A 27,623-nucleotide genomic window follows, 5' to 3' on the forward strand; every position below is an offset into this window, starting at 1 on the left:
AGATAGCCCGCGTGAAAAAGACTCAGGACTGTGGTCTATCTTTTTTATGGCAATTGATCAGTGAAAAATGCATTGAACTTGCATGTGTCTCAGAGTGCAATGCATTTTTGATGCATCTCCATAGACTTGTACGGTCCGTTTTTCACGCACGTGACTTGAAAAGTAGAGCATGCCGACATTGCATCTCCATAGACTTGTACGGTCCGTTTTTCACGCACGTGACTTGAAAAGTAGAGCATGCCGACACTGCATCTCCATAGACTTGTACGTTCGTTTTTCACGCACGTGACTTGAAAAGTAGAGCATGCCGAGATTGCATCTCCATAGACTTGTACGGTCCGTTTTTCATGCACGTGACTTGAAAAGTAGAGCATGCCGAGATTTAAACGGGTCTATTGGACTGGTCCACCAGTGAAATACAGCGTATGCAGAAAATGAGTGGCCAGCCAAGGCTCATAAATGTGGTGTTCGTGAGTAGGCAACTACCTGATGAAAAGCAGCAATCTAAGATGGTATGCTGGGCGAGAATAATCATGCTGTATATGCCATATGCTTATAAGACTCCAATGAATGTTCTCATGCAGCTATTCCATCCTGCAAGGGAAAATCCCGAGGATAAATAGATGGTAAAACATTGTCAGAGAAGCGGCAGAAGAATAATTGCTTTCACATGGCTATAGGGAACATCAGAACCCCCTAAAAATAGATTGTGAGCTCTTGTACAGCTGTAGACAACAACAGATTGCTGGAAAAACAAGTCTGCATTTCTTGCATACTTCCACTGAGCTCTAAATAAATATCAAGCAATATGTACCGACACGGAAGAAATCCATCTGTGCATTTCTACCATGAGCTGCACTTTATGAATATCTCCACATTCCCAGGAGGCTGCAAGGTGTCGCCATTATCTCTTCTGTGCTGTCATATCCCCTGCTTTGTATTGAGAACACGGATGTGTGAGGCGGCTCTGACCTGCGACTGACCCTCCTCAACCAAATCCATCACCATAAAGCAACCCTGGCCACCTCTTACTTTTCCTGTAGCAGGGCTGCTCCAGATCTCTGCTTTCCCTTTCACAAAGAAAGGATGTGCACAATCAGGAGACCTGCCGCCTATCACTTACACAGACATATCTGTGTCTACACTCACAAACAGATATAGATATATATTAGATGATAGATCAACAGATGAATTGACATAAAATAAAGAGATTGCTGATCGCTGTAGTCAGCTCCATAGAAATGAATGGTTCAGCCTGGGCACGCGCGACTGGCTGCTCCGCTCATCTCGTGGAACAACTAGAGTTTTGACGGAGGTACCTCAGAGGTACCACGGACTCCATCAGACCCCCCAATTGCCTGATCAGCTAGTCAGGCCCTATCCTGTCATCACTGAGACCCCCACGATCAGCAATTTAGGCCCTATCCTGTGATAGGGCCTAACTTATTTAATGGGAAAAACCCCTTTAAGGCCTAAAACACCTAGATTAGTTTAGTTTATTGGTGATAGCATAGATATGGTGCAGTGCAGGGGCTGAACTTCAGGGGGTGCACAGGGCGCGGTGGCAACCGGGCCCAAGAGACTTAGGGGGCCCATAAGGTGTTACTTTACAATATGAGAAGACTAGTACTATAAATAATACATTATAGTAGGGGTCAGTAACAGAGTTTGTCTTTGGGCCCATGAGCTTCAAGTCACGCCACTGCTGCAGTGCATCAGACTATGTTAATATGTTAATATCTTACTTTTCCCTCTGCTGTATGTATATGTTGGGAGAATTCCCGATACATCTATAACAAAGAAAGGAAACAGCATATCCCACTGAAAGCGGGAGGAGGAGATAACATTGGCAGTGATTTGTTGCTGCTGATGTTCATGGTGTATCCCTATATGCATAGTTATATTATTGGCAACATCCACAGTGCATGTTCAGCGGAGACTATAGATGGAGGCCATACAGTGACATCCATACCCCATAGCCTCTAACGGCATCCGCTGAATATAGGCTGTTTTTACAGCAACCAGCAGGATGAAACAGTGCATTATATCCTGCTGTATGCAAAGTATATTAAGATGGAAGTCTCCCCCTGACAGTACATGGGCACAATCAGCATACACTTTGTTGTACACAATGAACATGTTCTAAAAGATGTGAACATAGCCTTAATAATGAATTTGAATTGAAAATGTCAAGATTGTTTCTTTGGCCGTACATGACTTTGAGTGCATGTAGTATGAACAAGGCAGTTCTTATCACAGTATAATGTGAAATACACAGGATCGCCTCCACAGCCTCCTGCGCACTGACTTCTCCGCTCTGCTTTATTTGACTACATTTGAATGTACTGTGTTATATATAGGAAGTGGAGGCATAATTCACATGTACGGTTATTCAAAACCACATTCTGGGCTGCCGAACAAATAGAGAAATAGAAGAACATCCGTGCAGAAGAAGCTATGCAAATACACAAAATAATTGATTATAACAATGCAATGCATATCTATGTTGGAATTCAACATATCCTTTCGTTGGTGAAAAAGCCACCAGTAGAGGTGTCCGGTAGCAGCTTTACTCCCTCTCCTTACAGCTGAGCATGCATGTGTATGAGATGGGTGAGTATGGTCTGCATTACATAAGAAAATTGTCAATAGACAAACATCTTTCACATACAGGTCATCTATGGGCACGACCCTATCTATACACTTAGTGAAAAACTTGTGCACTGGGTTAATATATTTTTTTTTTAATTTACCTTGTAAAACTTTATTCTATCACAGACAACCTGCGGAAGACAGTGCTGTATCTGCATAAACAATTTTCCACCTTACCAGCTCATAAAGTATTCCCTCTATGATCAACATATACAGGTAATAGACACAACTTCTGTGATTTCTTCAAGACACAGATATAGAAAAGAAAAGTAACGAAACTGAGTACACACTTCATAAACACTTCTACCGTATAGAGCCCCCTGAGTATTCCCAGTTGTTATCCTTGTACAAGCCAGACCTAGAAGAAAACAATGTAAGTACATCTGCACTGCAAGACTGTCCTATAAAGTTATATTGGTGAAGCAGAAAACCCCTGACCATAAAAGGAAAAACTCTGATGAGAAATGTCACATATAGACATACAGCAGGACTAACCCATTATCCCCATTTATCGAGGGAATGGAGGAAGAACATACAAATGACCTGTGTGTTTAGATGGGAAGTCACTAAAATAATACAAGCATTGTACAAAAGCCATAGCTCCTAAAATAATTTCTAAAATTATTGTTACGTCAATATTAGGGCATATCAGGTCCAACATGTTGGCCAGCCAATGTCAGGGGGCATACATGACTCCACTTTGCCATTTTCTGTACACACAGTGATATTCTAGTTCTAGTGATTCTAGTGATATTCTAGTGATATTGACATGGTGACCTCAACTAAATTTAGCATTTTAGGAGCTCCCAATTCTTGGTCTGATAGCATGATGTCACATTTTCGTGGGCTGAGTGATACTTATCACTCAGCCCACGAAAATGTGACATAAATTCTAATAATTCCTAATAATATTAATAATAATAATATTAAGACACTTGTCACTGATCACTAGAATGAGGGTCCCAAGTCCCTATATGAAGTAGTATGTATGGAGTAGTGCAAAAGAGCACATGATGCACTCTACCCAAAGATTATAGGATGGATGAAAGGTGCTCTAGATAATGAATGGAGTGATGGACACATGCTCAATGCTGCTCCATCCTCCTACCTGTAATTCTGCATGAAGAAGGGGGTTAGGGACCACAGCTCTTACGATCAAATGGGTTTCTCTATGGGTGACTACTATATAGGAACCAGGTCCATAATGCTCTATAATAACCAAACACAGGGCAAGATTACAGTGACCTGAATGTGAATGAATAAAACTGATAAACTAATCCTCAGACAAACACTATGACAAGAAAACTGCAGCTGAGTCCAACTCCACTTTGCTGACTCCTTTTATGTTTAGATGAGACGGCTGCTACATTAAATGTCCAACAAATGGTTAATTTAAACGGGAAAATACAAACGTGGGCATCTTTCCTGAAGACTTGCAGCAGGTGTGTCTGGCATCAAGCTCCCCCTCAATCCTCCATAGTGTCCTCACATCTGCACTAAACAAAGGCGTCGCACAGAGAGCACCTGTTGTACTGCTCTGAGGAGGTGCAGGGGGGCGACCATAGGCCTCCGGCTGTCCATCATCCCCACACAAAAAGAGGCCTATTTGTCAGGCTGATGAAGGGTGCTTCTTCATGCAGCGTAACGGCTGTAAACTACCACAATCCCACCATTAAAGCGTTCTACCATTGTTGTGATGTCAGTGTCAACAGGGGAAACTTTTACAGGAATATTAATTAGTAAGTGGCATGGGGTAATAAAGCAGAACAGTGCGGGTTGTGTTTCCATTAGGATGATTAGACTGGGAGCCGCTACATCGTACAAAATCCCCTATGACTTTATTAGTTAATTATTTACCTGTGTAGTCATTATACAGCTGATCAGCAAATCCCAAGATTCACTGATTAGAAGACAAAAAGCATTTTGAGGGTAGGTAAAAGACTATAAGCTAATTTCCCATATCACTAACATCCCTAACCCTTTGCCCTAGTGGCCCCAGACATCAATTTATAATATTCTTCAGTAGCTTTTTCCAGTATATATGGAAAATATAGGGAGAGAGCGCCGGCATATGATGAAACCCCAGCTCCACCGGATACATCAAGAGACTCAGCCTTTCGATGTATGTGCCGGTCAGGCTGAGCTGCGTATCTTTCTACACAAGTAATATTTTGCAGCCTGTGGAATAGTTCACTCGCTGCTGCAAGTGCGCAGGTACAGGGCAGGAACTCCGCGCACCATCCCACTAGCTGCGCCCCGCTTCCTGCCCTTCCCTGACCCTTTGGCACGGAGGTGGCTTAAAGAGGAAACAATCACAATTACTGGTGGTTCCTAGTAATTGCAATTTTATCAGGGCTCGTACACCAGATAACTGGTGTACAAGCCATAAAAAAGCTCCCCCCTCTAGTCTCTAAACATGACGATGGTAAAGCTACTGGTTGGTACATGGCAGAATGTGATGCCACTTTGTTGTGAGCTGACCATAGCAGACTAAATACCGTATGACACAGAAGACAACAACTTATTGTAGGACAGTTGGTTTAGAAGAAGAAAGGTGGTGTTCTTCATATTCTTATCTACAATATTTCTGTCACCAGCAGAGTGATCCACATAATATTGCTGCTATTATAAAGGCCATTGCTGTGCGGCACATCTGCTAGGGAGTGCAGCTGAATATTTCTCTCAGATTGGCTTCTAATGAAATGGTGATGACATCTTTACATGTAACTCAATTATGGATGCATTAAACTGGAGGCCTACACACCATGCCCGCTGACCGAGTCCTGACCCCAGCACTGTTTACAATGCAGATACAGGTCCTCTTGGCATTGGTAGTTTAATGAAACATACCCTACCTGACCTATTATATTTATCACACAAGAAATAACATTTATGGAACATTACATTTTTTCACAGCGCTGACAGTATGAATCACTAGCCAGCCATCTCTTATGCATTGCTTGATATGCTCTGTATACAGCAAGCATGTCATTCAGTGTTATTTTGTATGTTTATGTAATGATGGCCCAAACTCCGAATTTTATCAAGTTCCCTCCCAGTGGCAGCCATAGCCAAGTTACATTCATACCTCACCTGCACATGTCAGCGGGAATGAAATGTTCACTGAAATATATGTATGGCTGCCTTATGTTTACTTCAATATGACATCTGGACTGTCCCAAAAGAAATTCCATTTTGGCTTTGGATATAATTCAGCGACATATGTAATAGCGACAGCAATGTTTTCCAAGTTTGTACAAAAATTAGGCCAAATTAATACCAGGCTGCTGCCAAGGTACGCTACCCAAGTAAAATGGAAAGCTTATGTAAGACAGGGGCCTGTCAACACATATTTATATTACATATATAGGTTCTAGGAGAGTTGTGCACCCCAAGAAACTCCACACTGACACAGTCTCTTCAAGGGATCTTCTTCAAAGAAAAGCACAAATAAACTTGATGGTTATAGTAAATATTACACAGGTCTATGTATTAACACAGGCAATGGTTGTAGTGACAGTTCACCCTCCTACCCTGTTGTGGAAGCAGAGCCTGGTGCCAATCTAAATAACTACATGATTCACAGCATCTTCATAGGACAACTCATAGTACAGAACATGTCTGAGCTCAGTGTAGAGAACACAGCATCCTTACCCCTATATGTTCCCATGTTAGCATGGATCAAGCGAGTTTTCATAACCCACCACTAATGGCGCCCAGTCCTTCCTCAGTGCAGGGGTGAACCACGAGACACAATTACAGTAAAGCATATCAACACAGTCATATACATTATAAGTTTAGAAACAATTACAGTAAAGCATATCAACACAGTCATATACATTATGACTGCCATCCGTGGAGGGCAACCCCTACTCCTTCATCTTTTATCCATTTGATAGCAGTTCACATAGCACATGTTTTTTTTGGAGAAAACTGAACCCCACTGGCTAATTGTGATAAGTTAATAAAAGAAGGCAGAACTGGTAAGGAATGCTTTATCTGATCCAATGCTGCCTATATCTATAGCATTCTGTGTGTATCATCACTCCTGTGAATGCTGTGAAACAGCCACACTACCTTACATAGAGCGTCAGGCTGGCATGATGTGTACCAGCTGCTGTATCCCTGTCCACCTCCATCACATCTTACTACTGAGGGCACAGGTTCAGCTTCTAAAAGCCTCCACACCATGCCTTGTTGATGAAAGCCTAAGGTATCCGGCTGCTATTCTGCTATTTACCGCTCTGGGTACAGAAAGCTTACATTTAAACCGTGCACGACAAACATTGCCACAAATAATGCATCTCTGTAGCTGATTTTCTTTGTCTAGATTTTGTAGGTTCTGTACATGTCTGTACATGTCTAGTTCTTGGTAGACCATCATTATGTGATATGTTATCTGGCTTACATTAAATATCAGCTATTTATTCAAGGCGGTTGAATCATAGCAGCAGATATACTTCTACACCTCATATGATGAATGAGCCTAGTCCAATCATACAAGCCTTACTGAGACTACATGCATGTAATCTCATCTAAAAATGATCAATATATTGGCCATAGTAGATTATTACACATCCATCACATTACTACAACACATTGTAAGTGAATCTGAGTGAAGCCCTTTATATAGTCATTGAGGGACATGCCTTGTTGTGAACTGGTTAATAAAGCAATTGTAATAGCTGAACACACACACATACATACAAAATATAGAGATGCCCATCTTAAACCAGCATCACAGAGCTGAATATGTGACAGCCAAGGGGCTTAGGGCTATGTTGACCATGGCACACCTTGAGAAACTATGCGCTGCTGAATAGAAGTCAGGTGTGTCTTTTTAAACTCGTTGCAGTTTATATATTTTCTTTTCTCAGACTTAACCTGCAAAAGTAAAGAATTTGTAATCTAAGACTTCAACTCTAGCAGCTACTGTATATACTGGCAAGTACCAATAACTAATTAAATTCATCACCCCATGTCTCCTAAAATGCACAAACTAGCCTGGCAGAAATTGAAGTCTTGGGTTGCATATGTCATGTTTGTATAAGAGATACCATCCTGATTTATCAGGTTGGTGATGCCCTCAGAGACTTCATCTGCCCAGTCACTAACATGAAAAAATGCTCCCTCTGCTGGTAAGATTTTAAAAAAGATTACAAAATAGATCAAATAATGTCTGGAACTGGAACTCAATGCTCAATCCTACCAAACCACTATATCCTGAAAGACTTTGTAAGTTTAAAGGCTAAAGGTCACTCAGGTTATTGTATTCTTGCCTTACTCTTACCTTACAACAGCAGCTGAAGCAAGGACACCACCAATATCATAAGGACCTTTAATGCAGCTTCCATCAAAGTATATTCTAGAAAATGGGGGTCACAAGTTGCACCGCTCTCCTAACACTGTAGCAAAAGTGCACTGAGATCATATAATACATAAATACAATCAAGCAAATCTAAATGCAAAGTTTACAAACAAAACCTTGCTATAGATCACTCAGAAATAAAAACCATGTTATTGCATTGCTATGTGTGAAGAAAAGACTCACTGACTACGCTGTATCAATACAACAAAGAAGAAAGATATAAAAGCAACACTAAGCATTACGTGTGTAGGGTATCATAGTATATCCATTACACGAGTGCCTGCTTGACAGGAGCAGCAGAGCACCGTGTTACACTGGGGGCACTCTTGGTTCACTGCAAGTTGTCAGAAAATATCTGCCAAATGTTTAAGTATTTATAACAGTAAGAAGAACGACGATTGGCAGCTATAACCCTGCCAAGGCCTAAGCATAGTCAATGAATGTGACCTGGACATAGAATATCCATATAATAAAACGCTATTGTCTGCACAGCACAGGTGGACATTCACAAACCCAGTGGTGCAGAATGGCTCCAATGCACATGTCTAGTTCTTGCATTGGTAAGCCATCATAAGGTGGCTTACATTAAATATCAGCTATTTACTCAAGGTGGTTGAATCATTGATACACTTCTTCAACTTATGGTCTAATCCAATTTATAGTCTAATCCAATGATATAAGCTATACTGAGACTACATGCAATGTAATCTCAACTAAAATGATGCATCTATCACATTAGTACAACACATTGTAAGTGAATCTGAGTCCATACCTATGTTCAGGTCTATGAATGTGATATATACTATGTAAAGACTATCTATCAACACTGCATGGTCTGCACAGCACAGGTGGGCATTCGGAAGCCCAGGGGTGCAGAATGGATCCAATGACTGTATGATAGATCTAGCTTCTCCTCTACAATGCTACTTTACCTGTGACAGTCCCAAACATACACTTGAGATCCCCATGCTTCAGTGTAATCCCATCAGATGTCATCTACCTTTACATTCTTTAATCTTAACATGAACCTCTACTATACACAGCATTATTGGTAGAACTAGTACCTTGAGAGATCCAACCCTAAAACTACTCAATTATTTCAAGTAGACAACAGACTGCTCTTTACAACAGACTAGTATCTGTAGTCTGCTTATAGAAATATTGTGAAATCTGCGTTTCAGCAGCAATTCCCCTCCATATTCTAAAAACAGGAGTAGAGGAGGAACTCACTGGCAATTCTCTATGACGGTTCAGTCTCAGATAATCTCCATAAATATGTTATTAGTTATCAGTATGAGGAAGATCTGCGACAAACAGAAAGTGTGACAAATATAAGCCATATACAAGCAACAATATGTTGTTCCATGGTACAACTCTCATGATACAATACAGAGGATTTGATACATACAAAAAGGAAACCTTCTGCCTCTGAGACCCAGCAGCGATGATGTGGTCCTCTGCACATTTCATGCCAGATTATGGGATCATCAACCATGTCCTTGTCCCTAACATCAGGACTGGACTGGGTGACAACCTGAACCAGTAGCCCAGTACTGCATCTACAGAAATCAATATTATCAGGTTTGCATTTTTTTCTTTATATCAGTCCCTGTAAACTTCAGTAAATCTTTTCTGTAAAATCAAATCCACACACTTGCTGATAAGAGAAAGTTCTCTCTGGTTGCCTGGTCATGCTGACAGTGTGTTTGTTTTTCGACATCACCTGCAATCCTCCATCCCCTGTACGTTACAGGCTCATATCACCAGAGAATATGCTTTCCATATTTACAGGGCCTTGTTTGCTTTCTAATCTGCTGTTTGACTTCCTTCACTGGTGATTGTAAATAGCAAGGGCAATGCCAGGATGCCGAGGGCGGTGTGGTACCTACTGGTCTTCATACACTCCACTCCAGGAGAAGTCCTTGTCTGATGTATTGCAGTATAAGGTGATATACACTCAGGATGAATAAGATGCAGGGTTAAATTATGTAGTGCATGTGAAGCAGCCTAAGGACCACTGAACATAGGGGTAGTCAGAAGCCCATGGAGGCTGTATATCCCATTATCTATGTATGGGGAGCAAGTGTGCTCCTGGTGCCCTGGTACTATTCAATAAAAGGACATGTATCCATCAGATTCACTATGTACACAGCTATGGAACATGTCAGAGCCATAATAGCCCAAGTAAGCAGTCACCACCTATAGTACATAACGTAAGAGTGTAAGCTCTTCAAGTCACTTTCTGTGACACACACAGGGCTGTGAATGAGGAATTTCACATGCCCTCACCAGTTATGCCATAATGATTTCACAGCTGCCCTTCAGGCCATGAATGTAATTAGATGTAATGGTAATTGAATGAGTTACGTCTGATATATACCAAGTCCTATGATGGCCATGGCACACAGCGCCAGTGTAATGACAGCTGATCAATATTCTGTGTACACGGATGCATAGTACAAGTCATTTCATTTACCATTCAACAGTGCGGCTCATCACTCAACCTAATATTCTCATTTACAATTCTTTCTCTTTTTTAAGGGACTTGCACAGCGCCCATCGGCCCCGGCGTGAGAGTGTGCCCTGATGAGACATCGCTGCGCTGGGTGATGCGTGCCCGCTCCTAATAGATGTGTATCTCACACATCATTTACACCGGAAAATGGGAAGCCACATATTAATATTAAACAGAAAAATACAATCACACAATGGAAAGCAATCTGAATAGTGCTCTCATTTAACCCCTTCCTTGATGGAAGCACACCAGCACACAGACAGAACCCTGTATAGGAAAAGGTGAATCTGCTAACCCCATCTAGGTTCACAGTAGCCAAGTTGCCCACGATATCATACCATGTGCCTACTGGAACTGGCAAGAGGCTCCGGGAATATTATACAAACACCAATATATACAAATGACAAATCTCCATCTAGAGGTCTGAGGATCTGGCACAAGTCTTGCTGCTCTTACCAGCACATTTTCCGCATGCCTGAGGTCACCCTCTCATGGGCTGTCAGATGGCAAAGGAGTTAGGTGCCAAACAGCAAATCGATGACTGAGGGGACTGCTCCCAGTTACTGATGGCAATGAGGGGACTGCTCCCAGTTACTGATGGCAATGAGGGGACTGCTCCCAGTTACTGATGGCAATGATCATCACCACATCCATGAATGAGGGGTCTGCTCCCAGTTACTGATGGCAGTAAGGGGACTGCTCCCAGTTACTTATGGCAATGAGGGGACTGCTCCTAGTTACTGATGACAATGAGGGGACTGCTCCCAGTTACTTATGGCAATGAGGGGACTGCTCTCAGTTACTGATGGCAATAGCCATTACCACATCCATGAATGAGGGGACTGATCCCAGTTAGTGATGTGATGATAGCACAGCACCTGCAGTGCACTATTACCCACAATCCCGCTGCAGGGTGTGAAGGGGTTAATGCACCCATCAGACATGTACATAGATCAGTGCTGGCACATCTGCTGATGAAGCTCCGGGCACACCGCAGGATGACGGGGAGGACAGCCTGCAGCGCTTACGGGCAGTATGGACTGAACCCCATGCCAAGCGTGCCCTGTGCCCACCCTGCCCTCAGCACGGGGCTCTCCTCACCTCACCAGCGGCAGCCTCCCGCCGTCACAGGGGTAATCCACATGGGTGCACAGCAGCTCTTATCAGTATCCCCGAGTATGTCCTGGCAGTGGCAGCTCCCGGCCGCACATGGATGTGCTCTCCGCTGCCCGTGTGTGCGGCTCTGGCGGAGCTGTACAGTAGCTCTGAGCTCCTGCTTCCTTCACATGCGAAGACTCCCCCCATCCATATCCACACACACAGTATCAGCAGCCACACTGCTGCCAGAGCCGGCCCCCCTCCATTACCCTGCACATCATTACCATACTGTCACAGGACGGCGTAACCCCTTCCTGTCCGAGCCACTGAAATGCTGGCTATTCACAGTAGTTTCCATTCATGTGTGACAATTATATAAGCATCGCACTGTGACGTCAGAAGCCGACAGTTATACAGAAATAAGGGGGTGTTATGTGGCGCTGCTCATCTGTCTGCATGAGAGGTCTCTCACAGTCTTTCTCCAGTCTGCCTTGTCACATAAAAGAGGTTCAGCAGCAGCTGTGTGCTCTGCAAGAAATAGAAATGCAGCTTCTGTATTTTTTAATGAATTAATTAAGCTCTTCTATTCTCTTCAAAAAGAGATTATTCAGCAGCTGAGGGAAGAATGAGGCCCATTAACATGGCGTTTTCTGTAGCAGAGATTAAGGTGGTCTTCCGCGTCAAAATCTTTATCATTCCCCCTCCAAACTACCTCCCATTATTCTCCATGAGAAGAGATGGGCACTTGTGGCAAAAAAAGATGTGCCAGGCAGGTGGTTGCATGTGATTTATGGAGTATTTTTTGGGACTGAAAAAATGCCATTTGACCTTGTAAGGTAATGTAACATAACCGTGTTATTACAATAAGTTTATTAGCATAGTTTGGATATAAAGAAAAGCTACCATCAAAATCAAGCATGATAAACCAAGGATAAAGTGGCATAACGGTCACAGAGGGAGCAACAGGGGATAGATGACAGGGCAAGATAATCGATTTTATGCGTTTAAGATTATCAGAGCGCATGGGGAGATTTGTGACATCATACAAGGTGCACGGGCAGAGCATACAGACTTGTCTCTGCCCGCAATACTGCATGGCACGCCGCAGGTAGAAGAGGGATTGGGGGAGGTAAGTACTGAGTTATTTTCCTTCTTTTATACGAGGAGGGCCCCTGTGACTGCTAAATAACTATTTATTAGTGATGGGAGACATTTTAGTGAATGGAGGCTACTGCTAGACATTTTATTGAGTGGAGGCTGCAGCTGGACATGTTATTATAGAGGGAAGCCTGCTGCTGGGCATCTTATTATAGAGGGGGGGGGGCTGCAGCTGGACATCTTATTATAGAGGGGAGGCTGCAGCTGTATATCTTATTATAGACGGGAGGCTGCTTCCAGACATTTTATTGAATGGAGGCTGCTGCTAGACATTTTATTGAGTGGAGGCTGCAGCTGGACATGTTATTATAGAGGGGAGCCTGCTGCTGGACATCTTATTATAGAGGCGAGGCAGCAGCTGGACATTTTATTGAGGGGAGGCTCCTGATAGACATCTTATTAATGAGGGGAAGCTGCTGCTGGACATTTTATTGATTGGAGGCTGTTGCTAGATATCTTAGCAGTGGAGGCTGCTACTGAGCTACATTTGAGTAAAGACAATATGGGATGCTGCTGTATATGTCAGTGTAGCATATATGTCTATCTTCAATAGTAATGTGCGGGATGGGGGTGGCCGTGCACTTTTAGGTATATGGGAGCCCTGATCCAAAGTTCACATTAAGCCCCCTGGGGTCTTGTTACGCCACTGCAGGGGCACTTACTCATAGATACAGGCACTGTGACTGTGGTTATCTTCTTATATTTGTTATATATTTGTTATACATGGCTTTCTTCCTTCTAAAATAAAGTAAAATATAAGTTTTTGGGCATCTCCAGAGCCCTCAGTGCTGTAGCTTCACAAGATATTACAATATCAAGAGCACATCTCCCCTCCCCCTGCACATCCTACTGCTAGATTACACTAGTGATAGGAAATCCGTCTCTTCTTAATGAGCTGGATCATTAGGCACCGCTCACTAAGAAGAGCCGGCTCTTCTGACTCCTGAACAGCTCCCTGTTAAATATATAATAAAGAGCCTCAGTCCAGCCAGACACCGCACACCACTTTTAACCCAATTTTATCGGGTTAAAGGAGGCATGGTGAGCCCTAGTAACATGCAGTCTTGTATATAGTGTAGCATATAGAGGACATGACTGTGTATTCTCCCGCCACCTGTATGTCGCACACAGTCATGTATATTGGGTCTAGGTTGTGTGCCCTCACATCAGCTGTGCTCTTGTTTTGCCCACTTACTGAAGGCTCTGTGATGCAGCTGCAGTATCTGCGAAGTGTGAAGAGCTGGTTCATGCCCTTGTGTCGCCACCACTCTGTGACCCAGGAACCTCCTACACATCAAAGCCTCTTTGGAGGAGGATGCAGAATTGTCTCTTTGATGTTGTTGTGATGGAGATACTATATATAGGAAACTAGGGGCGGTCACATCAATTTAGAGTGTTGTGATAGCGCAGATAAACTTTAACAAGACATATGTAACCCTTGCTGTGCTGAGCCTCAAGCACATTAGGTTCACATTGGGGTACATCAGTCCCAGACACAATGTCGCTTCTCCAGCCTAGTCTGATAGCTGGTGAATTGAAGTATTTAATAACCCTAAGCTCCGTTCCTTCTCTAGGAAGTGATCCAGTCTGATCCGCTGGGTACTCCATGCCAAACTATATATGTAGACAAGTGTAGTTTCCCCTGCAAGTCACTAGACCTCAGCACTCTTTGTGCAGTGCCTTTGGCTTCTTTCAAGGCAGGACTGTTAGGCTTTTGTTAGTGAGGAGGAAGGAATTATGTGCTATTTATTTATCAGGACGGAGGCATTGTCTGGAAGAATGACACAAATTTATGATATGTTTTTTTTCCTTTCCAGCTACTTATGTTAGGAACATGCTAAAAATGCTATTTCATTAGTTGTATGAACTAAGTCCATGATTCAGTTTACAGTATTTAGCAATTTTAACCCTTTATTAGTAATGGGGAATACAGATTTTTCTATTTTTCACTCTTAAGAGTTAAAGCTTTTATAAAAATTCTGTCAAATTGACTTGATTGTTAACCAAATACACTGACTGGCGTGTGTCCCCATTTGGCAGGATCTGCACTTCTCTTAGCTTCTTATGCCCTGGTTTACACCAAAAAAAAAAGGTTTTTACAATTATGGAAATGAGCCTGAGGGGCACCAGACTCCATAGGTGTTAATGGAGCCTGGAGCCCCTAAGGTTCATTTGCATATTTTTTAAAGCCTTTTTTTCTTAATAACAAGGGCATAGAAAGATTAAAAAACAGTAGATCCTGCCAGAGGGGGCGCACACCAGTATGTCAGTGGGCTTTGTTTACAATCCTTTATCCTGGTGGTAGATGTCCTTTAAACATTTTTTTGGAAATGTTGTAACTGTAAATAATACCAGCAGCAAGAGTTGATCATATATAGCTCACAGGGTAGTTCATGACTATTACAAGCAGGTGGTATTCTCATATATAATAATAGTCAGGTTTCAGGTTGATCAGCCATGCAGTTTAACCATACAATCTTTCCAATCTCTCAGTATGTTGCCAATAAGATGATCTATCAAACCTGATAATTGATGATTGCGTCAATTGTATCATGGATGAGAAAATGTAGCCTTGTGTGTTATATTAGCTTCTACTTGTCTTGTGTTTTGGACAGTACTAGTGCTGTTGTAAATAATTTATTTCTTATTAACATTTTGTAATAACAAGCGAAGACTGACAGGTCAAATAACAGGGATCCTGATGGGGATGAAAATATCACTTGGCTCAGATCCAAGTTGCTCAAAACATTTTTCCAGCTACTCCTTGGATACACGGTGGAAATAAAACATAACATTATGGTTGCCTATAGCTGCCACTAGAGGGAACATGGATGCTCTCTGCATACTTCCTCCAGCTGCAGGTAGCCAGAAAGAAATGTACTTCTGCTTTAAATTCTCTAATTGTACTGTCAGTCAACATTTTAGTGTAAATTCTGCGATCAGAAGCTACACATATTACTGGAAGTTCAGTAATTCATACTCCAGTTTTGTAAACACTGTAATTGGTCAGTTCAAATTCAGTGCAAATTCTGCCACTGGTCAGTGTACAGTCTAGTCAAAATGATCCACCATTGATCAGCCTGTATTCAGTCTAAAGTCCAGTGTATATACTGCATCTAGTTAGTGGCTAAGTAAATGTTTCAGCCAGTTGGTCCCCATTCTCGTATATATATATTGAGGTCATATAATATAAAGTCTACTACCTGTACCTCAGTCTTTATTCCATGACGGTCTAATGAAAATGATGCCCTGTCGCTCAGTCTGCAGTCTAGTGTTAATGCTGCAACTAGTATAGTTTAGGGTGCATTCAGACATGGTATGCCCGCAGTGAGGGCATAGGCCGTTTGCTAGAGAGTAGGAGGATGTGATCCCTATTCCCTCCATAGAAAACAGCGGCACACTCACTGAGAGATAGAGCATGTGTGGCCCCATATCGCCGTTGCGCCGCTATTGCCGTCTATGGGGACGTACATGCAGCTGCAAATGCAGCAGAAGAGCTTTCAGCACACAGTGGGAGGGAGAAGTGCTTCTGCACACTGAAACAGCCTGCAAAGTTCCACCACAGAGGGGCTCTGGGAACCGCCAAACTTTCAGCCTCATTGGCATAATTTTATCCATGAGTAAGTGTTCCTGGTTTATCCATGCTTGATCACCAGATTCCTCACATTAAACTACTAGGATCATCAGGAGGGGTATGTGATATTCCTTATAACATTCTTTCTTCTAAATCCTGGACTGACTGACTTCTAATCCTGGACTGACTGTTTAACCCCTTCCCGACATTTGACATAATAGTACTGCATCGCGGGAGGTGCGTTCCCGCAAAATGCAGTACTATTACGTCATGCTTACGTCATGCTTCTGGCACCGGCTCCGTCAAGCTGCGGGTGTCAGCTATATATTATAGCCGACATCTGCCTCTAACATCCGCGATCGGAGATTTGTCCGATCACGGGTGTTAACCCCTGACACGCTGCGGTCGAGCTGACCACGGCGTGCAAGGGGCATTTGAGAAGAATCGGACCCCCCCGCGGCGCTTACTGGGGGGGTCTGCTGCTCCAAGCGCAGCCCCGGGACTGCCGGTGCCCGGGGCTGTGCGATCCTCCTCTGTGTGCCGAGTCCCTGCCTTCTAGCAGGACCCGGCTGTAACACACTGAGCATGCGCAGCATGTGTACAACATCTGTATTACACTGTGTAATGTGAAGAAGAGCTTGAACAAGTGATCAGTGGATCACTTGTTCAAGCTAACCTGTAAAAGTTAATAAAAAATTTTAAAAACACTTCATATATACATTTATTAATAAAAAGAATTAACTAAAAAAAGTTAAAGTCCCCTAAACACAAATATTCCCTATACACATGCAATAAAGTGAAAAAAAACACAAAATAGGCAAAAACCCCCCACATATTTGGTATCGCCGCGTGCGTAACAATCCGTACAATAACTCAGAAACATTATTGGACTGGCTCGGTGAACACCGTAAAAACAAAACCCGAAAAACACGCCGAAAATGTACATTTTTCATAAAATCTCTACACAAAAATGTTCTAAAAAGTGATCAAAAAAAGTTATGTGCGCAAAAATTGTACCACTGAAAAGAACAACTCAACAAGTAAAAAATAAGCCCTAAACTAACTTTGTCAACCAAAAAATATTAAAGTTATGTCTCCGAAAAGATGGCAATGCAAAAACGAATGAGATTTCTTCTATATTAGTTTTTATCCAGTAAAATTGTAAAAATAAATTAAAAACTATATAAATGAAGTATCACCGTAATCGTAGTGACCTATAGAATAAAGATAATATAGTATTTTTAGTGAACGATGTACGATAAAGACGATGAGATAAAATCTCATCAATAAGCTAATGACCCACTAAAATGAAGTATTTGTAAAGTGCATCTCATGTCGCAGAAAATAAGCCCTTATATGTCCAAATTTCCCAAAAAATAAAGATTGTATAGCCAATAAAAAGTAACAATGCATAATCTGCTCTGAATGGCGCAGCTTCCCTTTGATGCCCTGGCGTGTGCCCATACAGCAGGTTACCACCACATATGGGGTATTGTTATACGCGGGAGGGATTGGGTATCAAATTTTGTGGAGCGTTTTGGTATTTTATCCACTGAGAATTTGTACATTTTTTGAAAAACACATTAATTTAGCCCAAAAAATTTTACTTTCAAAATTGCATCTGATTTTGTTTTAACCCCTGTAAAACAATTAAAGGGTTAACAAACTTCATAAAAGTTGTTTCACGTACGTTGAGGGGTGTAGTTTCTATAATGGGGTAATTTATGGGGTTTTACTTTTATTTAGGTCTCTCAAAGTGATTTGAAACCTGAGCAGGTCCCTCAATAGCAGGATTTTGCGTTTTTTATGAAAATGTGAAGAATCGCACCTAACGTTCAAGGCCCCATAACATCCTACAAAAATAAGAGTATGCATAAAAAACCATAGAGACATAAATTAGACATTCGGTGAATGTTAGTTATTACGTTTTTTTGCGGTTATGACTATGTATGGAAAAAGTAGAACATTTTGAAGTTCGAAAATCAAGAATTTTTCCAAATTTTCACCAAATATCTGCTTTTCTATAAATAAATGCAAAACATACCACCAAGATTTTTCAACTAACATGAAGTACAAAGTGTCACGAGAAAACAATTTTAAAATCACTTGGATATGTTAAAGCGTTCTAAAGTTATAACCACTTGAAAAAATGGGCCATGTCAGGAAGGTGAAAAGTGGCTTCAGCGTTAAGGGGTTAAAATGCATGTGCTTTTGCATGTTTTCCATACCATACCACTTCAGATGCCAATCTTTAATAATTATGATCTTTAAAGGACACCTGTCATCAGGTAGTCACCACTACCTGTTGGAGCAGCTCACAAGGATTCCATCCCAGCCTTTATCTAATGAATTCATACATTAATAATTCAAAAATCATATTTTATTTATTATGTAAATTAGGCTAGTCACATGGTCAGAGGCAGTTATGTCACCACTGTTACCCCTCCCCTCTCCTGCCCCTGCTCATGTCTGTGAGTAATGTATAGTAAAGCATTGCTGGTGTCTGTGCTTTATCTGCTATCTGCTGACATGCTGTATCCTCCTAATACACATGTGAGACACAGACATCAGCTACATATGAATCTGACACATTATCCTATACACATGTGTGAGACATGTGTACCTGACATGTACCTGACATGTTCTGCTATACACATGGCTGCATCCTGGAGCAGGTGAATATACACACACAGGCTGCAGGGGGCATGGCCACTAGCAGCAGAAAGTATGGAGAGGCAGCCAACACCAAGAGTGTCACAGGCTGTCAGTCAAGCACTGGGGGGGGGGGAGGGGCTGTAGCCACCACTCATGAATAAGCTGGACAGCTGAATATTATAATGATTTATTGGACCTCTCCCAAGTCATTTGCAGCCGAATGCAACAAGGAAGCAGTATATTAGTTACATATTGCTATAATGTTTTATTATTAGACCTCTTAGGGTTTAAAGTTGATGGACACTTTACATCAGGTTTTCTGTAATGTGTATAGTTTAAGATATTATATAATTTACCAATATACCTCTATGAAAAGTTCTCCATTGCAATCTTGAAAAGTATAGTAAAGCCCCTAGTTCAGAAATGTCTTTTACCTCACTGGCCAGACACAGTCCTGTTCTAAAAATGGCCAAATATGTAGAGTCTTGTAATCTCTAATAGTCTCTGACCAATCTACCTTCCAGGAGCTTATTATAGTATAGTGGGTACGGAAAGTATTTACATTTTTCACTCTTTGTCTCATTGCAGCCAATTGCTAAGATCAAAAAAGCTGTTTTTTTGCTCATTTATGCACACTCTGCACCCCATCTTGACTGAAAATGACAGAAATGTAGATATTTTTCTAATTTATTAAACAATAAAAACTGCAATATCATATGGTCATAAGTATTCAGACCCTTTGCAGTGACACTTATATTTAACTCACATGCTGTCCATTTCCTTCTGATCCTCCTTGTGATGGTTCTACTCCAACGTGTTGCATCAATGCCAAGTAGACTCATGGTTGTACTAGCTCAAAAGGTGCTTCTACCCAATACTGAGCAAAGGGTCTAAATACTTATGGTATATTTAGATTTTTCCTGTTTGATAAATTAGCAAAATATCTACATTTCTGTTTCTTTTGAGTCAAGATGGGGTGTATAGTGTACATTAATGAGCAAAAAAAAGAACTTTTCTGATCTTAAAAATTGGCTGCAATGAAAGAGTGAAAAATGTAAAAGGGTCTGAATGCTTTCCATAATGTATATTTTTCATGGACAGTAGATCGACATGGACAGTTAGGACAGGAATGGATAGGAATGGCAGCTGATGAGGTAAAATACATTTCTGAACCAGGGGATTTACTTTACATTACTAGAAAGTGGTGCAGAACTATGAATAAATGTAGATTGTTAAATCACTTAATGTCCTGCCCCCATACATTTAAAAAACATGAAGTAAAGCGGCTAAAGTTCTAAAACCCTAAAACAGAGATTTTCAACCAGTGTTCCGTGGCACACTAGTGTGCCGCGACACATGGTCGGGTGTGCTGCGGGGAAAGTTCCCCAAACTATGGTGCCCCCTGTGTTTTGTTTCTCGGCAATGTGCAGCGATGCGCAGTCACGGCTTCTTACAATATAGGAGACGTGTAAAATAACACATGCGCAAGCTGCTTGCAAGTGATGAGTGGTGTGCAAAGCTGGCATACCTGGCTGATTTATTTCAATATCTGAATGAACTAAACACACGGATGCAAGGTCGAAATGAAAACCCGCTTACAAGCACTGATAAAATGAACAGATTCCGTTTAAAGGTGCCGCTCTGGCAACAACATGTGTAACAAGCCCCAAAGCAAATAGCGAAGGGGCTGAGGACTGTAAGGGGTGGTTGCAAGCCTTCTGGTAGGCTGCTGGGGCTTGCCCCTTTACTCTTCCCATGTGAGGTCACCGGAGGCTGTGTTTGGGGGCGGGTAAGGACCCACCCGGTGGTTTTAAAAAGTTCGAGAGCAAGTGTGTGTGTGTGTGGGGGGGGGGGGCTCTTTCCTTCTGCCCCCTGGACCGAAGAGGCAAGAAGTCACCCTCCCACCTTGCCCTCTGAATTAATTCTTTTCAGCTTTTCTTTCCTTGGTTCTGGCTGTTTCCTTCTGTTTTCCTACAGATGTCACAGCGAAGGCGGAAGTTACACAGGCCCTAAGGCGCTGGAAGAAGCCCACATGCCGGCTGCAGGGCCGCAGCCGCCATTTCGGGTGAAGTTGGTTCTAAAGATTTTGAAGATGCCAAGCGGGCCGTGCAAGTTTTGAAATGTTTTAATTTTTAACGTTATTTAATAATTTATCTTGGTTGTTAATAAACGCTGTGGCCTTCCCACATTACCCAAACATTTAGTTTCCTGGTCTGTTGATGGTTGGTTAGTCTAGGTACAGGGTCAAGTACCAGACGGTTGGATGGTTTATCAAGGTACAGGGTCAAGTACCAAACGGTTGGTTGGTTGATTGATCAAGGTACAGGGGCAAGTACCAGATTTAAGGTTTGGGTTTGTCAATCCCTGCAGTCCAGGGTGGCAACCTTTAGATGTTCCCACTCACCGAGAAACTGCATGATGACAATACTACTGCAATGTGCGAAGCGATTGGCAGACATTTGAAAACTCTTGAGGAGAAGTTATCGTTCTATTTCTCTTCAGCCTTCACAGAATGCCTTGACTGGGTTAGGGACCCATACAGCTCATTATCCGTTGCTGGAAAGGACATGACTTTAAAGGAGCAAGAGGAACTCATTGAACTGAAGCAAGATCGTGGTTTAAAGCTAAAGTTTGCTGATCTTCCTTTGGACAGTTTTTGGTTATCTGTTGCCAAGGAGTTCCCCATTCTGGCCAACAAAGCTATTTTGACATTGCAATAAAACACAGTTGTTTGTGGTGCACAGTTTGACATTGATATTTTGACATTGCTTCCATTTTCAACCACATATCTATGTGAGCTGGGCTTCTCAAGCTTGACTGTGATAAAAACTAAAAACAGGCAGAAACTGAGAACTGTTGAGGAAGAGCTTTGTGTGTGTCTTTCCACCATTCCTGCCAGGATATCCCTTTTGTGTTCATCGAAACAGGCCCAGGTTTCACACTGAGTGAGTTAAATAAATTTAGAATCTATTTTATTAACTATATGTATAATATGACTGTTTTAGTGCCATTTTGTGCTATTTTGGTTGGTAGTGTGCCCCAGGATTTTCTAAGTATAAAAAGTGTGCCGCGGCTCAAAAAAGGTTGAAAATCACTGCCCTAAAAAAATGATCAACAACTAAATTCAAATCACTTCCTATCTCTACAATTTACATATAAATAAATAACTAAACAATATTATAAACACAGTTCATGCAGCTGGCAGCACATAGCTCCATGCCCTGTGTAGAGGCTATTCTCTGTTACTGCAGGCTCTGCAGCTGAGAGATGATCAGTGTAGGGGCTCCCTGTCAGTCTGATCAGGTTAATGGATAACCCCTTTTAGGCTTCCTAGTGCATTGCTAATATAAGATCACAGACTGAAAGGAAAAAAGTCGAGTGTGTACACTATCTTAGCGTGTTGTGGGTCTCTGGCCTGAAAATCCACTTTACCTGTCAGCTTTCATTTGCAGATTCTTTCCCCTGTAACATCTAACAGAAAGAATGAAGTGCAGTGCATTTATTAAGTAGATTGTCTGGAATGGGAGGTGTACCCTAACTAGTGAGTGAGTCAATGCCACTTTTCTTTTATCAGTAAGAAGCAGTAGGGGGTAGATGATAGGGTCTCCCTCTTGTAATTTGTACTACATAAGCATGCAACACACAGCCCCAGATGTCTGTTGTTTACAAAGGGGAATGAATGAGATTTTTATAGTGGACTATACAAAAATCTTAAGACATAGCCAGTGTTTCCTACGCTGTCCTGCTACTGCACAGCTACAGCTCACTGTAAGAATGCTGCATACAGGACCAGCAACAGGATTCTTACAATGATAATCTTAGAACTCACTCATCTCACCAGATGGAAACACCACAAAAAAAATGTATAGCTTGATATCATAGATCACAATAGTGTCATGGTAAATAAGGTTGGAAAAAGACGGCAGCCCATAAAGTCCAACCTATTAAATTATACTGTTTGATCTAGAAGAGGGCAAAAAGCCAATTGGCCCAAAGATGGGAAATATGCCCTCCCAAACCCTAATATGGTGGTCAGAATAACTCCCTAGATCAACAAAAACTGTTTTTGAGACCCCCGTGAGACTCCCAGTGCTCAGACCCCCGGAGATTAATTGAGCAGAACGGTCATGCGTGGTCAGACGCTTCATTTTCACGATCTGTGGGGGTCTTAGAGCTGAGACCCCCACTGATCAGCAAGTTAGGCCCTATTCCATGGATAGGGCCTAACTTGTCTTTGTGGCAAAACCTTGTTAAGCAAACATTAAGGCTGGTAGAAAATTAGTTGTCTCACAATGCATTTAATTCATTAACATTTTCCTATTTGTATAGTATAGTATGTTTGATGTTCGATGAAAGTGCTCTGCCAGGACATGGGTCTGCTCTTCCTTTGTATGTGGCAAGGATGGAGCCAAAGGTTTCTAGGTTACCATAGAAACGGGGCAGTTCTGAATGAGCTTTTTTGACACCTGCAGGTTAATGGGCAACAATAAGGCTGAAAGGAAAAGGGATGGAATTCCTATGATGCCATTTTGTGAATTAGGCATCGTGCCAAGGGATTTATTGCTAATTATTTTAAGGGCATATTCTAGTTACATTTTGCCATTGGCTGAGCTAGATGCTTTTAAGGTAGTTGTATTTTAAATTTTATCAAGGAGTGGGAGGCGTCTTGCATCTAATAATTGGTTGCATTCAATTATTTGAATGGCAATGGATTGGCCATTCATACTACCTATTATTTGTTAAGCGCTATGGAATATGATGGCGCTATATAAATAAAGATTATTATTAAATATTATTATTACTTACAGAGGGGATTTTCTTCACTGTTTGTCTAAGAATCAAGGTTATTTAGTGACCATCAGCATCATCAGGACTTGTCTGAAGCTTGCAATGGCAATTTTATGGGGGAGATGTAGTCAATGCAATTACATATCCTCTACTGTCACCTATCTAGTTATTTCGTTACTATAAAGTTCTTAGTGCTGGTCACTGAAAAGGTCACATTGCCTCATGAAGTGACACAACTGGCTCAACAAGTGTGCAATACATTGTCCACCCCTGAACTAAATACCTGTAGCCTTTTTCACCTTGTTTATCTCCCTGAATCTTGATAAAGGCTTCATACATATTACCATTTCCTGGCTAACAAGTGTATCTCCTTCTTTTAAGAAAGAGATATAAGATATAAGGTATAAAAAGATGGAATATTTCAGTTTTCAAAATAAAGACATGAAACAAAGTCACTAGAAATAGATGAACTTAAGACTATAGCTATGAATAAATTGAGCTGGATAAAAATACTCCCGTTTATTCACAGAGGCTGGTGCCCCCATCCCAACTACTGTCTTCTACCCCATGGAACTGATGCTGTAGCAGGCGCACAGAAATGGCCGGATGGGAGCATTGGCCTCTGTAAACAAACAGAGGCCGGCAATGATGAGCGGCGCTGCAGGTGAACTGCAGTGCCTAGGGGGGAAGGTGAGTTTATTGTTTTTGTAGTGCTCCAACGGGCCTTATATAAATTTTTAAAATCACAGGCAATGCCCTTAATATTAACCATTTAAAAAGTAATCTTCTGTCATCCTAATAATAGTGATGTGACTCATATTTGTCATTATACTGTAGTTTTAATAAAATTATATTGCATTAAGTTGAGAAATGGAAAGAGTTGAGGCGAGTCTGGAGTCCTAACCATGATGTGCAGAGAGGGGTTTACCCTTCCTAATCACCTGGTGATTAACAGTATGCGGTGAGGACTGTCAATCATCATCCTGTATGACCTGCATTATGTTTTTCTTACAATTAACAATTTTATTATTTGTCCACATTCTATTCCCCTGGTTAGACTGTAGATAGAAGGGGCGGTCTATTTTTTTCATCTCAGTATAAATGTTTAATTCTCTTTCCCATTTTATGGCAGTGAAAAAATAAAAACATCCCGGGAAGAGCCTTTAACAACAAATGCTGTGCTTCACAGATGTAACAAAAGACATGAATTGATTTAAATGAGCAGATATTCACCTTACAATATGACCCTTTTCACTATAGTCTCTTATTTCCCAAATGATAGAAGCAATGTTGAATTAATTATTTGCTGTTAGCACTGATATTTACCATTTAATAATTCTATGCTGGTTACTGCAAGTCCTGGGAAAACTCTCCTGTACTCCAGCTGAAATAAGTGCATGGCATTTATAAAATATTTGGTCTTGTAAAACATTCTGCAGTAAGTTGATACATGCATAAAGCTACGAATATGGCATTGTGTCACTGGTTTATTATCCATGCCTTGTGTGTGGTCTCAGTGTGATCAGCATGACCTAGAATAAACCCATTAGACTTACAAGAATGGCTCTGTACTAATATTCTCCTAAAATACTGAAGCAAAGAAAAGTTCTACAATTTTCCAATATACTTTCTGTGTCAATTCCTCACAGTTTTCTACATCTCTGCTTGCTGTTATTCTATAGAAAACTTCCAGTGGACAGAAGTCTGTCCATGGTCATGTGATGTCACACATGTGCAAGGCTCGTTAGAATCATGGCAAGTAATAAGAGTGTTAGAATGAGCCATGCACCTGTGTGACATCACATGACCGAGACAGGTTTCTGTCCACTGGAAGTAAACATATGCTTTCTACAGCATGACATCAAGCAGTGATCTAGAAAACTAGATGTATATTGAAACATTGTAAAAGTTTTGATTACATAAACAATATAAATTATTTGTTGGACAGAACTATGTATTTGCATCTCTTTAACAGTCTAGGGAGCTAATTTGGCCATGTGAAAGGTTGTCAGGTCGGTTATGGAAGTAAGACTTTGCAATTAAAGCATATTTAATTTGCATATTTATTTTCCAGGTATCCTCAGTAAACTTTCAATAGCTGCAGGTCACTAAACACCTGCAGAGGTGGGCTTTAATGGCAAAAGTCTCCTTATGGAGTCTTCTTAATTCCCTATAGTAGAGTAGAATTCCACTGCCATGGCATCTAAGCTACCATATGGGAACCATTGATGGCTGAGCCGTCGATTTCATTTAGCCTGAACAGTTGTAATGAAGCTATGTACAAGATCTTCATTTCATTTCCACTTGCAAAGACCTGAACCTAAGCATATTTTGCTGTTTCTTATTGACATATTGCAGTGGATCAGTGAGAAATATATAAATGTTTATGCTTCAGGAAGCCGAAACATCTTTTAACCTTTGTTACTGGCATTATGGAAAATTTCCATTAAAATGTTTCTTAATTTGTACTGGTAGTTTTAAAGAGACAGTCAGAGACATCAATTACTGATATGTCAGTAGTTTAACCTGGCTTAATAAAGAGGTTTTAGCTTATTATGTTTGTTGTACAACAGTTATTAGTACTTTGTTACTTAGTTGCACATACCAGTTTTATACCGTGGTCCAAAGGTCCAAAGGCTTTCCAGGCTGCTCGAAGAATGAAACACCACATGGAATTAATTGAAATCATTTGACGTGTGGGACTGCCTAATGTATGGCTCCACTCCCAATGGCAGAACAGAGAATCTACTGCTCCATGTACTGTCATATTTTTAAACTATATTGGGGTCCTTTAAAAGTTTATACAGTTTAAAGACATGTTAGACATAGGGTCAGTATTCTGCTTTGAACTGTTTTTATTTTTTTCAAGAGTTGATCCGGGGAAATTGTTTATGGGGTTCCTTGATGTCCAAAACCACAAGCATTTGTATGGGTTATTTTATTGAATAAAAATGCAATGCACTTCTGTTACATGTATATGACATATATGATGCCCAACTAGTTTTTGGTTTTTGTTTTGGTGTCAGCCCTACCTTTATTTAAGGAAATCTGCCATAAAAATCAAGCATGATAAACCAGGGGCACTGACTCATAGGTCCAGGCACTGTGACTGTGGTAATCTTCTTATATATCTTCTTATATTTGTTATGCATGGCCTCCTTTTATCAACTTTTAAAATTATGCTGATGAGCCAGAAGGTCTCTGTGGGGCATTACTGGAGCCCCTCTGTGGTGTAACTTCAAGGGTTGTTACACTGTGCAGGAACACTTTCTTACTTCCACTGTGTGAGATTACAGCAGGCAGAGGGAGGGGGAAGCTACCCTAGCCCCTCTGTGATCTGGCTTCACAGACTGTTACGCTATCTCACCCTCTCCCCTGCTTCCTCAGCACTTGTGCAGTGAGTGGTCCGACACAGGAGCAAGAAACAAGATAACCATGCAAACCAGCCATCGTCTTGTTAGGCTGGCTTGTTGCTCTCCAGTGGTCTGTTTTTTGTTCTTATGAGGAAGAAATGAAAGGACATTCTTTTAATTGGAGTGCCACCGTTCCTTTGGCCCTTCTGAAGAAAAAGTTTGTCAGTGATCTATGGGAGATTGAGAAGTTTATTTTCTGTAGCAATGGAATAGTGCCACCGCATTAAGCCTGCATTATTAATATGTGATAGAACAGAAAATCTGTTAAAACATTTTGTCTAAATAAGGACATGTTCAGACCATGGAATTTTCACACAGATTTTGCACATATTCTGTGCCTCAATTCTGTTTGTGTAACACTGCTGTCGATGGAAAACTGTTTGACATAAAATAAATTGACAT

The 27,623-nt window shown here is 41.3% G+C and overlaps 1 protein-coding gene across 1 annotated transcript in view; it reads right to left on the minus strand.

Annotated features, from left to right (window-relative positions):
• Positions 1-11,889, minus strand: part of PLXNA2 (plexin A2) — a 210,301-nt gene extending 198,412 nt beyond the window's left edge. The window contains exon 1 of the mRNA XM_072137479.1: positions 11,637-11,889. The gene's annotated coding sequence lies outside the window, so the exon portion shown is untranslated. The remainder of the gene's footprint in view (positions 1-11,636) is intronic.
• Positions 11,890-27,623: the final 15,734 nt, after the last annotated feature.

This window comes from Engystomops pustulosus, chromosome 2 (genome assembly GCF_040894005.1).
Source record: "Engystomops pustulosus chromosome 2, aEngPut4.maternal, whole genome shotgun sequence".
Classification (NCBI taxonomy): domain Eukaryota; kingdom Metazoa; phylum Chordata; class Amphibia; order Anura; family Leptodactylidae; genus Engystomops; species Engystomops pustulosus.